This window comes from Rhea pennata, chromosome Z, assembly GCF_028389875.1.
Source record: "Rhea pennata isolate bPtePen1 chromosome Z, bPtePen1.pri, whole genome shotgun sequence".
In the NCBI taxonomy this organism is placed as follows: Eukaryota; Metazoa; Chordata; class Aves; order Rheiformes; family Rheidae; genus Rhea; species Rhea pennata.
The window spans coordinates 81558344-81571187 of NC_084702.1; positions in this window are offsets into that span (position 1 = coordinate 81558344).

A 12844-nucleotide genomic window follows, 5' to 3' on the forward strand; every position below is an offset into this window, starting at 1 on the left:
GCACCAAAACCAGGCTGCTGCCCTTCCCACACAGCCACCAAAAACCTGCACAAAAATGCACAGAGTCTGCATTGCCCCACGGAAACAGTACCATTTTTCTGGTGTTTCCTTGCCTGTGCAGAAAGGGGGTGTCCACGCAAAACAGTCAGGCAGCCAAACATGCCCCAAGAATTTCTCCAGGGAAATCCTACGTTTAACAAATGCATGTCTTGTCCGGTTCTGCACTTTCTCAGTTGGGGAAGGAAAAATGATGATTATGGCTGATTGATTGCATTTACTGAAACTCACTCCTGACAAAGCAGTGAGACCCACATGACACATTGCAAAGACTACAGATGCTTTAAGCCACAAGTGGCCAAAGCATAGGCCAATTATAATATTTCTTGCAGCACTTCCATGCACTTCAGCAAAAGACTGAATCATAAGTCTTTGACACCTTCATTTGCAGCCCCTTATGAAAATGAATCCTTACAAAATCGCGCTACAACTCAGTATCATTTTGCTACTTTGCTTACATCATTGTCACAAATACAAACATGTCATGGAGTAGTCAAGGGTCTGAGAAATAGTTAACCTGCTTCCCAGGACAATTCGGTGGTGATTTTAGATTTTTTACCATTTGTGAATATTAGTTGATGATGAATTATTAAAGTTGCACAGTCATCTAAATTAGCACAGCTTACATTAATCCTGGTGCTAAGGTACTTCTGTGATGGACCTCCATATAAAAACATTGACTGAAGGATGGATAGCTAACACAGTCATTTTCGCTGCATTTTTCTCCCCCGTGGAGGATGAGCTTCAGTTACTCCCATCCATCTAATTCTTTCAAGTCATCTTCATTCTGCAATTTCCCCTCTCCCCGAAAAGAGTAAAAAATCGATCCATTTCTTTCCAATTTCCAAGTGGGAGAAGGAAGGAATCCACTGAAAGGCAGAGGATGCCTTTCACCACTCTCAGCACACGCCTTTCAGTATTTCTCCCCACCGATCGCGCGCATGTTCCCTGCGAGGGGTGTGTGAATGCGGATGGTCAGGAGAGTATTGATTCCTCTCGCAGAAGGTGCGGCAGGCAGAGTTTACACTCTGACCTTCAACTCACCCTTCCAGAGTAAAAAACACACAACTTCAAGTTTCTGCAAGACAGAAAAAATGCAGTTTCTCCACGGGGAAGCTCCCCCTCAAAAGGTGAAAACTCTCCAAAGGAATAAAGCAGAGCTCACTCTCACATCACGTCTCCTTCTCTCGCAGCTGCACAACCCAGCCCTCCGGGGTCCCAGGACAGCAGGAGGTGGCCACAAATGCCTGCAACGCAGGTGACACCCATCTTTCCTTCATTTCTGTATTTCAGTGACATTCCTGCTTCTCCTGGTGACATTCAACAGGGAGTGCTGCCGTACTCAGGGCTGCCCAGTGGCATGTGCAGGGTACCCCACATCGGTGCAGTGGGAGCACCTCATTGGCAGTGATGCTCACCTCACACTTTGCTATGTAAATACAGGAGACATGCCCAAAAAACACTGTCAGAGATGGGACACTGTGGACCAAGGCAATGAAATGACTTGTCCAGCTTCACGCTGAACCACTGACCATGGGGTTAAAGCAGAAGCCACAGTGGACATTCTGAGGAGGAGCCTGTCCTGGAGAGTTCTGCAAAGCTTTAAAGTGGCATTCAACATGCTATGCCATGACAGTGCCGCAGGACCAGCTCCCTCCTCTCTCTCACTGAGGAAGAGTAGCATTTTATTGATGCTTTGTCCATGTGGGACTGCAAATGAGAGAGAGATGATATTCTCAGCCAGAGCAGGCAGCGTGGAGAGCCTCCACACTCTCACATGTGCAGCTGCTGCTGGGAATGGGCATTTCACCATTGAGTGTCCACAGTCGCCTGCTTGTGGTTCAAAGACACAGTGATTGCCTTCTTGTTTGGGGGAGAGGGACCTGATCAATACAAATGCAATGTGATTGACAGGGCAGGTCAGCACTTCAAAGATGGGCTCTTCCCACCCACCACTCATTAATTCTGGCTAGGAGCAGTAGCAGCAAAGGGGAGAGGATTTCAACAGAAAAGGTGAACATGACAGCTTCGGGACTGACGGTGGGGAGACCTTTGGGGACATCAGCATAGGGTAGAGAAAACAAAGCTATTTTCTAGTTATTTCTTTTGTTCTTGCAGAGAAGTAGCAGTAATTGTGTGGACATGCCACTTCCCAGCTGGAATCCCACATGGTAGGTAATTAGAGCATTTGTTTGGACCTGAAAACCTGGATATTCAAGTAAAATGCTTTCCTGTGGCGGTGCTTTTGAAAAGAAAATGAATAAAATGCATGCTCGATCAAACTGTGAGGCAACAGCAATCCTGACCTCCCAGAGAGCATCATGGAAGAAGTTAAACTGAAAGCAGGTGAGAAGTGGAGAGAGAAACAGTATTATGAAAAACGGAATTGAAGGCCAAGGAAAAGAGTATGGAGGCGAGAGTGGAAGCAAAGAGAAGAAATGAGAAGAGAAGGTCATGAAAGAAGTTGAAGAAGGTAGGTAAACCTGAAAGCAAAGGTGAAATTGGACATGCGTGGTCTCACGTCTGTATAAATGGACCTGACCATTAACATGTGTCACCCTGGCAGAATGCACAGCAGTCATTACAGCAGTCATTAGAAAGTGACATCCCAGAGGATCAGCTTTTGAGAACGTAGACTTTTATCCCATGGAAGTTCTTGCAATTTGGCATGCAAGCTCAGAATACTGCAAAATAAAAAAATGTGGAAAGATGATTCTAAAAACATTGCATCACCTTGATACTGTACTCCTTCCTTCAGGGCTGCCACAACAAGCTGCACAGCTCTAGATCAGGGTCTCTCCCCAGCCGCCTGCAAGGGGGTTTCCTAATCAGCCTGCATCTCCCCCAGGAACCCAAACTAGCCAACTCTCATGACAAGCCAAGCATGGAATCAGAAGAGAGAGCACAGTGTGTCATGGGAGATGTCGTCTGGCAAAGGCACGTGAACTACAATACCCATAAAGCAATGGCACAGCAGGCAGAAACGCTGCATTGGTGTGCAGGGAACTCAGTTCTGCTCATCCAGGTACAGTGATTGGATATGGACAACTGTGGTGCAAATGAAATATTTTGTTCCATTTTCCTAATGAAATACAAGAAATATTTACATGTAAGTGCAAGAAAAACATTAATTGTACTAAAGCAGCTTTCCTATTACAAAATAAGCATGTTTGTTGGCCAGTCATTCTCATCTGTGCAACCTGGACAAGACCCCACAAGTGCTTGTACTTTAAGAGCTTTGGTTTCATAGCATCCCATACCCATCTTACGCAGCTAAACATGACTTCATCGAGGCTGAGAAGGAACTAGGTCAGTACTTACTTATTCTATATACTATGTATAGCAACTGAGCCCCAATTAAGTCTGTGGAAATTTTGCTGCTGACTTATTTATGGAAGGAGTTTCATGAGTTTCTGAGTAAAAAAACATTCAGATTCGGAATTCCCGTTGTGCTCGATGGGAAGAGTGATCAGAGCGAGCCCTTCGGCTTGGTTCGCTCTTGGTGGCGGTTCCTGCAAATACGGCAATCCCAAGAGGGAAGAATGAGAGAGGACTGTGAAAAGCACAGCAAACATCTTCTGTTGTATTTAAATTCCCTTCAGAAGCTGTTCGCAGAACTTCTGCTACGGTGACACTTTAAAGTGATTACTGTAATGGATTTTTGCATTTGACAACACAATAGAATTAGAGGTAGGATTTAGTAAATGTATTAAATCTGTTAAAGGAAAAGTATGGGAGCTGGCCTGTCTTCAATTAATTGTATTTGATTTTAACTGCTCTGTACGGTTTTACTGCAGAGCAGAACCTTTAACAATGCAGGCATTGTTTGCTTTGCCAAATTGTATGACATATATTTTTTAGATAGTTAACAAAAAAGTCAAATGTACAACCAGAATAACACTCTAAAGGTAAATTTCTTTGCTGCAGCATGGTTACTTTTATACTAAATTTTTTGCTATAATATATCACTATTGTACCTGGTGCCATATCTGACAGCAAATATGATTTTAGGTGTCGTGCAGCAGGCATTTAATTATTGGAGACATGGGCTTAATGGTATTTGTGTCACAGGAGTGAACAGTACAGATGTATCTTGACTCAAGGAGACTGAAATGCTTGCTTTAAAACAACCTCTCTTGATAATAGGTATTTTTACAAAAATGGTTAAATGAATTAGATTCAAACAAGATCTGTTTTTTTCATCTGATCAATAGATCTGAAAGAAACAATGCCAAATATCATGAATTATTGTACTGCACTGATGACTGTGAGGACGATGGGAATAGCAAGACAAATACACCCCCATTCCTCTGTTATTGCTTTAAGCCTTTTATTATTATTATGGGTGATTAAAAATCCCATTAATCAGATGCTAAACAGATTAAATTCTATGAATTAATTTTTCTGGAAATAACTAAGACAAACATGCTGTACAAAACTCATTTAATGAAATAGCAGTGGTTTATTTGCAAAATTAGGGCTTGTGCTTATTTAAGGCCTAAGCTGGAAAAATCCACTGCCTTGTGGCACAGTCAGAAGCACAGACTAGAGAAGCCACATATTTTTTACCCATTTTAAGTAAAAGAAAGGTCTTGCTCTAAGTAATTTATGATTCATTACACAAATAGCTCATTAGCTTGGGCTAGAAAATAACATTATAGTCATTTAAGAAATAATTCCTTGATTTAGTGATTGAAAAAAGGAGGCTGCAGGATAGACAAAGTGCATGTCATCTGCCTGGAGACAGCTGCACGGGGAAGCGAGAGGAAAAGCGAGGGGGACGCAAAGCAAAAGGCATCGGCGTGCGGAAAAACGCCTGCCTCGCTGCAGCTTTTTCTAGGTAGGCTTGAACTTATGCCTATTTTAGACATAATGGCTCACATATAAAAGACAGCTACGCTAATTACGTAGGCACTAACGACAGCCGAGACAGTCAGAGCCTCGGTTCCAAAGTTCCCTTAGCTGCGAGACTTGCAGTGAGTCACTGCCGCTAAAACCCTAAAACGTTTGCTTTATCCCACCTTTGCACTTACCTGTGCTATAAAACCACCATAAATAATTTGTTAAAACTTGCAGATAATAACTTGTAACGTTTGAATGTACAGGCACGTCTCTATCTGGTTGAAGTTTGGCCTGCTATTTATAAATGTCAACAAAAAGGTGTGGAACAATCCCGAAAGCCTTTCAAGAGCCCACAGAAATGGCCATTGCCTCAAAAGACGTCTGCACAGAGCCTTCGGCGCTGTGAAGTTCAAAATCCCCTGGCATTACGTGTCGCTAAACAGCCCCAACACGCTTCAGCTGATGAGGTCATTGTAGCCTCCTCAAAGCTTTCGGCAGGAAGGCTATCAGTGACAGGAGGTCTTGGCGGAGGAAAACTCCATGTCACAGCTTCACAGAAGCAATTGCATAATGAAGTTATTCCATACTGTATCGTCACTAGCTGCTGACACCGGTTTTACGTGGCTGTGTGTCACCCATCTCCTTGGGGTGCTCCTGCTTCCAGTGCCTGGGACAACATCGCACCAGCACTGCAGCATGATGAGGAAAGATGACCTTGAAGGATCATTTTAAAATAAGGTAGCTTTTGTTGTATGCCAAAAACACATAAACCAGGGGGGACTCCACATAGAGGCCAACTTCTGCAGCTGGCGTTTACGTGAAAGGCAATGTTTTTTCCCTAGGCTAAAAGGGAAAGCTGCCTTTTCCCAAGGCAGTTGAGAGGTGCAGAGTTACCAAATTAAATTGCTCAGCAATCTTGATTCAGGTCCCTGAAACCTGCTGATTTTAAAATGGCAATTTTCTTACTGGTTTATCTGCTCTTCCATGCTCATCCCATCCTCAACCTTTTTCTGTGGGCAGGACATCAGTGGGAGCCAGGAGTCCTGCATAATCACAGAAGTCAGGAAAAAATTCAATTATCACAAGGATTTTCACAAAATTTTGAGAGTTTACAGGCAAGCATCTGCTATGTAGGCTTGTACCTGACTGAATTTATCAGAGCCAGCTCAGGTAACAGCACGGTTCGGGTTTGCTTCCTCAGGTCCGGTGCAATGGAAGGGCCTGGGCACCCCTCGGTGGTGAGTCCTCTCCCCACGTGCTGACATGCGCTGTGCCAGTGGGTCTTAAGTAACATTTTTGTGTTAAAATAAAGCACTGACGGAACTGTTAAATCCAGTGTCAAACTCTGCAAGCATCAACAAAGACAAGCAGACCTTCTGTTTACCTTCATATATGACCTTCTCTAGAAATCATCTCTGTGTTGCTATTTCTTGTGTCTGTTTGAATAAATATGTGCATTTGCTGTTGAAAGTTCCATATTTGGCCTTTTTAAGCCATTTGATTAGGAAGTAGAGAGAATATTTTAGCAACAAAGAAGGCACCAGCAATCAGCACTGGTAGAAATAATCCAATTTTCTGTGCAGAGGAGGGCAGAGGTCTTCCTAGGAGGTCAACACTCCCTTAGCACAATTACAACTTTAATTAACGAAATTGGCTGAACCTCCACTGGCAGAGGCAGCATGCTTGTCCCTGGCCAGCAAGGACCCATGGACCGAGTAGTAAATGCCTCGTACTGTGGGACGCTGGTGACACAGCCTGGCTCCTGAGCTCATCTCCAGTGGAGCCTGGATGCCCTCGCCAGCCTCCGCCACCACTCACCACGCGGACACGACCTGTGGGCTCTGCGTTTAACATCAAGCCCAAACTATCCCTCTGCAGCAGCTTTGTAATGAGCAGTGAGACTTTCGGCATGTCGTGCTGTTCAGACATGCTGTCTGCAATTAATATTGCATAACAGCCTCCTGATTCCTAAATTATGCATTTCTCCTTTTCAGCATCATATATTTTTGCACAGGGATAATTATTTTCCATTGTTCTGCCTTTAGCAACAGTTGTCTTAATTAACTGGGCCAAGCTCTGCTCTCACTTGTGCCTGGCTGAGCCACATGAAACCAGGAGAGCTGCACAGGTGTAAATGAGCAAGGAACTGTGACCATTTACATATAAGTAAAATGCTCCCCTCTCTTGTTGGTTAATGAATAAAATTAGAACAAAGAATAATCTCCAGCTGCTGACTAAATGTCACGGAGTAAATATTGGAGAAAATCCAACTTGTGTGGCTTTCATGTGTGCAGTTAAGATCTTGCTTGTTTTCCTCTTGTAGGTGCCTCGTACTCACCAAGAAAGGTGGACCAAACTGAATTAAGATGCTCGGATAAAACCCTGCCTCTATAGAAATCAGCAGCAATTCTGCCATCGAGTTTGACAGAGGCTGGACTTTATGGCTTTTGTCCAAGCAAACAGCGTGCAGAGAGCCAGGAGCCCTCTCAAAACCAGCGGGGCTTCCCTTCAAGGCTAGACACTGAACACCGGGGGGGAAAGAAGGTTTTATTGCAGTCAGCGATGCCCACCCTTGCCAACATGCCCCGTAGGCTGCACTGCGAAGGGCAGTAATGCTCTAGTCTTGCAGTCCCTTCCCTTAACCTGCTATTCACTGTCTCTTAACAGCCCTCCAGTGCTGGCAAAAAAAGGGCTTATCTTGAACTATTCTTCCTTGCTTGCATTTCCTGACAGCCCCCCCATTAAACTAGACCAAAGCATCCATCCAGCGAAGGCTCCAATAAGTGGATCCACATGCAATATTCATGGATCATTTCAGAATAGCTACAAATCCATCACCCTTGTCAGCAGCACAGCACACACACCTAATGTTATCCTTAAGCACCTTTTTGAACCAGAGCCCTAAGGATGACCACATAGTTTGGCCTGGAAAGCAGTAGAAAAGGACAGAAATGCCTGCAGCAGCCACAAGGTGCCCCGGGGGGATGCGGGCAAGTCTGGAGAGTCCTCTGACTGAAGTTGCTTCTCAGACTTTTCCAGCTGCAAATGGTCTTGCAAGGGGGTGAGGCTGATGAGGCATTGCTGCATCCACACCGTGTAGCTTTTTTTTCCCCCCTGCGTGCACTCCCCCGTGCAGATGCCCAGCAAATGCCTCGGGTCACTTTGCTGATTTCTTTGCAAACTCTTCATTGCAGGAACCCATTGGCCTCCCATCACAGCTCAGCTTTGGAAATAGTACGAAAACCCTTTCTGAAACCTGGCGGTGGGGAGGAAGCCCCATCCCACCCCATGAAGCAGCTTCTTCAATGTGCAGGTCAAAGCACTTAGATCAGCATCAACGGCACGGTAGAAATAAGCATATCCGACAAGAGCTTAACGCCACGGCTTTCAGAGACATTTGTTTACCAGCTCCTTAGATGTCTGCCCACCGCCACATTGCAGCTCTCAAGCCGCCCTCATCCCCCAAGATTAATTTTTACACAATCATTCAGGAGTCTATGATAATCACTCCATAAAAAAAATGAAGAGATTTGGGGGTTTTTTTCAATGCAAAGGATTAGGTTTAAATACCAGTAATCTGCGGGAAGCTCAGCTGCATGCACACTATGCACACTACTAATCACTCCTTCACTCTTTCCAGCTCTAACCCTTTCAGCTGCATTTTCTATAGCAGAAATGTTTGTCCTTGGTAAGGTCAGGACAACGCTCACTATCACCAGCGTACTTCAAGGGCCACATTCCCATGTCAGGCTGACAGGTGCCTCTATGTATACAGGCCGTCAACACGGTGTCTGAGCCCTTTACACGTGGAATCAGTGCAGCAGAGTGCCTGCAGGGCTGGCTGGGCTCTTGTGATCTTTTCCTGTTCTGGAGACAAGTCTCTGCTTGCATGGTTTCCTCTGGGATCGTACTCATTTACTTTGGGGGGAAGATGCATGGAGCGCTAATTAGCATGGTAATCTTTTAATGGAGTGCCCCAATTGGCTTGGTAGGATCTTAAAAAAAATAAATAAAAATAAAATAAAAATAAAATAAATAAATAAAAGATAAATAACTAGCTTAAATCCTGAAGTCTTTATTAAATTCCTGAAAGTTTACTTAGATGAGGTCTGAATAATGATCTGGGAGATGACACTTCCTCTGGGCCTGCATTGCCCACAAGCATTCCCAAGAGCTCCTTGGAGGTAAAGCTCCAGAGGTGTCGCTCCAGGAGGGATAGACAGAGCTCGTGGCTGAGGAGCTCAGGGAAAACCTGCAGAGGAGCTCAACCTGTGCAATGTCTGCTCCCAAAACTGTCCTACACCAAAGGCACCCCACCTCCAAGCGCAAGGTGCAGGATGAGCATCACAGGAAACAGCAGAAATAATCTACAACATGGAATTCTGTGACCAGAATGACTTGACTTAACTGCACTTGAAAAATAAGAGAGGCCAGTGCTGGACCATGCTAATGTGTTGCAGAAACACTTAGAGCGAACCCCACTTGCATCATCACTCCAGGAACTAAAAGGCTTTAAGAAAGTCCTTTAGCTGTTATTGCCTCTCTACAGCCCCTCCAGGAAAGCCTGGCTCTGCTGCTAGAGAGTCTGGAGCATGTACTGGTCTAAATGCAAGGGCATTTTTGTTCATGTCCCCTGAGCATTTGTGTTTCTTCCCATTGCAGCGATTTTACTTCTGTGTTTAACTCTCACCTCCTAAGCAATCCTACTGCTCGTAAAGCCCTGCTTAATTAACCTTTGTCTTGCACTTATATCAGGAGTGGAAGAGATAACTGCTTGTGCAGTGCTCTCGTTTTACTCACCCACTGGAATTGCTCATTTCTTGTGACTTTCCTTCCTGCAGAGGCATGGGATGGTGTTTACATAGGATACTGGTGCAGTGGGAAAGACTGCCAGGCCTACCCTTAGCCAGGGCACTCTGCAGGGCTGAGCCAGACCTCTGCAGGTAGGCTCCTTGGGACTGCAAGGAGAGCAAAAGTGAAAGACTAATACAAAACATTGTATGTGCTAAAGTCAGAAAGAGATGCATGCCCTTTACCTCCAACAAGTGTTTTGCAAATATAATTAAAATAAATGCATATCTGGGGCTGTTCTGACCACAAGTATAAGGATACAGAGCCAAATTTTTAAAACAAAATACCTTAGGCACTTAAAAGGGAACTGAAGAAGACTTTAGGTACTTATGTTCAAAATTATTATCTAAGGAAACCCAAATCAGCAGCCACCTAACCTGAAAGCACTTACGCATACTTGGGCAGACGTTCAACAAAGCATTTAGAGACCCAAAGAGCTGCATCAGCAGGAAATTCAGGGCCCATGCTCAAGAGAGTGACTCAGGGAAATCTGAGCCATTCTGGCACGGCAATGCCATGGCCCGTCCCTCCGTGTGCAGCTGCACGAAGCCAAACAGCAGCTCTGCACCCAGTCGTGGCTCCCAGCTCCCATGAGGGACTTCAGGTTTGGTTCCTGGGGCATAAAATGGGGGCTACTGCCTCTGACAGCCCTCACAACCTCAAACCCCAGATTTGTCAGAGACAATCACCACCTGTCACAAACCACCAGAACCCGTCACAGCCCTTGAACTTCATCACAGCCCATCACAACCCGTCATAGCCCTCAAGGGACACAGTCAAGGCCAGCCATCCATGTTGGGTGGATGAGGGGTCCAGCTAGGTGCTTCTACACTCAGAGGGGGCTGGAAGGAGGGATGGAAATAAGTAGGAAAGGAGAGGTGGATACAACAAATCTGCCACAGACAGGAGGTTGTCCATGCCTGCCCAGCTCCCCACTTCAGAGTGTCCTGGTGCCTACGTGGTCAATAAATAGCATTCTTTTGTTCATATTTTATCTCCTGTTGTCATGGTCTATGGTCTACGCAGTGTCCTCCCACCCTGGTATAGATGGCAAAGCCCTTGAGATGCCAGCACACTCTGCATGGCAGAAGAGTTGCCTCTAGCTATGTCCTGTCATTGCAGTCACAAGCACAGCTCTGGATGATGCCACTGGGGCGAGGGTTAGGCCTTTGACCGCCACTCTCTGTGCTGTTTTGTTGGCAGTGAGTCAAACTTTTTAGCTCTGTTCATTAGTAGCCTTTACTACTTTACTACTAGTTGGCTCACGCAACTGCTTTAATACTGAAGGACTTCAGGAGTGGGTCCTTTATTAATAAAATACCACTATTAGAGTAGCAGGTGGCTTTTTCTTTACCTTCTTCCCCAGGGGAATGTATTTTCAGTAAAAGCAGAAATGTTGCAAATCAGTAGTCAAAGCTAAACAAGGCTGAGGAATCAGAACGCTTCTGATAACAAATTCATAGAGCTTCACACACCAGCAGGCTAACAACTCACTGTTTTTAAAGAGATTCTAAAACTATTTTGGGTGCTGTCAGTCAGACCAAGACCCCCTTATTGCTTGAAGACCCTAAACATGAGTTTCAAAGGAGAGGAAAACAGAAAAGCTAGCAATGAAAAGGTTCATTTCTGTAGGTACAAATCTTCAAAGTACAGTTTTCCTGCAGAGTTAAAAAGGCCATGTCCCATTTTTATGAATAAGTCAAAATGTGGGAACCTTTCCTAAGTGAATGCTCAGCCCACTGGGTGTTTCCTCTACAGAGCTTCAAAGCCATCTTCCCAGTTTCTTTTATGTAGTATGCCAACGTTTTTCCTCCATTGACAAGCTGTTGCCTCTTGCCTTCTCTGGCTGAATCCTTGTCCCTATCTCAGCTCAGTCGGAAACTCTTCCCATCAACAACCTTTTCTAGCATCAATAAAATCCTATTACATGCACATGTTGAATGTTATTTCCTTACTTGCAACGGAATAAATTTTGTTTATGGCCATCCTGCATAGGCCTACATATATTAGAAAGAGTGTGAAAGTAAATGCTTCACAGTGATGATCTGATTTTTGTTTCAGTGCCCACAGTGTCATAGGGTGTGGAGAAGGGACTCCTCCAGCAAGACCAGCTCAGCAGGGTTGTCTTAATCACTGTGCAGATGTTTAAATGCAGTTTTTGCAGTTGGGTGCTGGAGAAGCAAAGATGTCAAGCAACCATTTTTGCAAGGTCTCTGAGTCAGCGTTCTTCCTGTATGCACCAAACTTCACCTCCCAGCCTGAATGCCTCCCAGCTCCAATCCCACACACAGACCTCTTCCCCACGCACTGATACAGGTACAGGGCTTGTTCTGTGCAGCTTCTTACACCTGCATGTACTCTCATGATACCTCTCACAGTAACCAAGTGCCTGATTAAACCTCCCTTGCCCCTGAGGGTGTTCTTCAATCTCAGGGATCATCCAAACCCCAAGGAAAATTGTTGTGTTTTTCTACCTGGCTTGCTGACCCAAGAGTCGAGCCGCTGGGTGCCGATGACAGCCACAACCCTCGGGGGCCTGTTATCACTCTCTTCATCAGCACCACTGTTCCTCCACAGCTGCTTTGCTCAAGATGTGACACTAATGCAACTCTGCAATTATGGAAAGCCCCAGTGCCTTTCCCACTAACGCCAGTAGCAAAACACTTACTGCTTCCAGCAGCGCAGGGCTGAGGCTGTAACAAAACGGTGAGCATAAACTCCATTTTTCATTACAATAAATAGCCCTGGCAGCTCTGCGATGGCATAGATCATGTCAGATCTAAGCACCCAGAAAGGCCACAGGTGGTCAGAGCATTGCCTGCCTCTACATGGGCTGCTGTCCTCATTAGTGAATGGGAAGCAAGTCATGGCCGGGTTGTGTTTTGCTGAAGTAATTTTCATTGTTTTATTATTTGAAACTGGTCTGGAGGAATATTCCACACAGTGCTTTTAAGGCACACATCAGCTGGAATGAAATTCAGAGCCTGATCATCAGGGTCAAAGCATGTGGACTGTATCAGGCCTGCTGGAAAGAGCACAAATTCTTTATTCCTTGTAAATGAAATAGAAGATCTATCCAGGCCATCAGACGTTA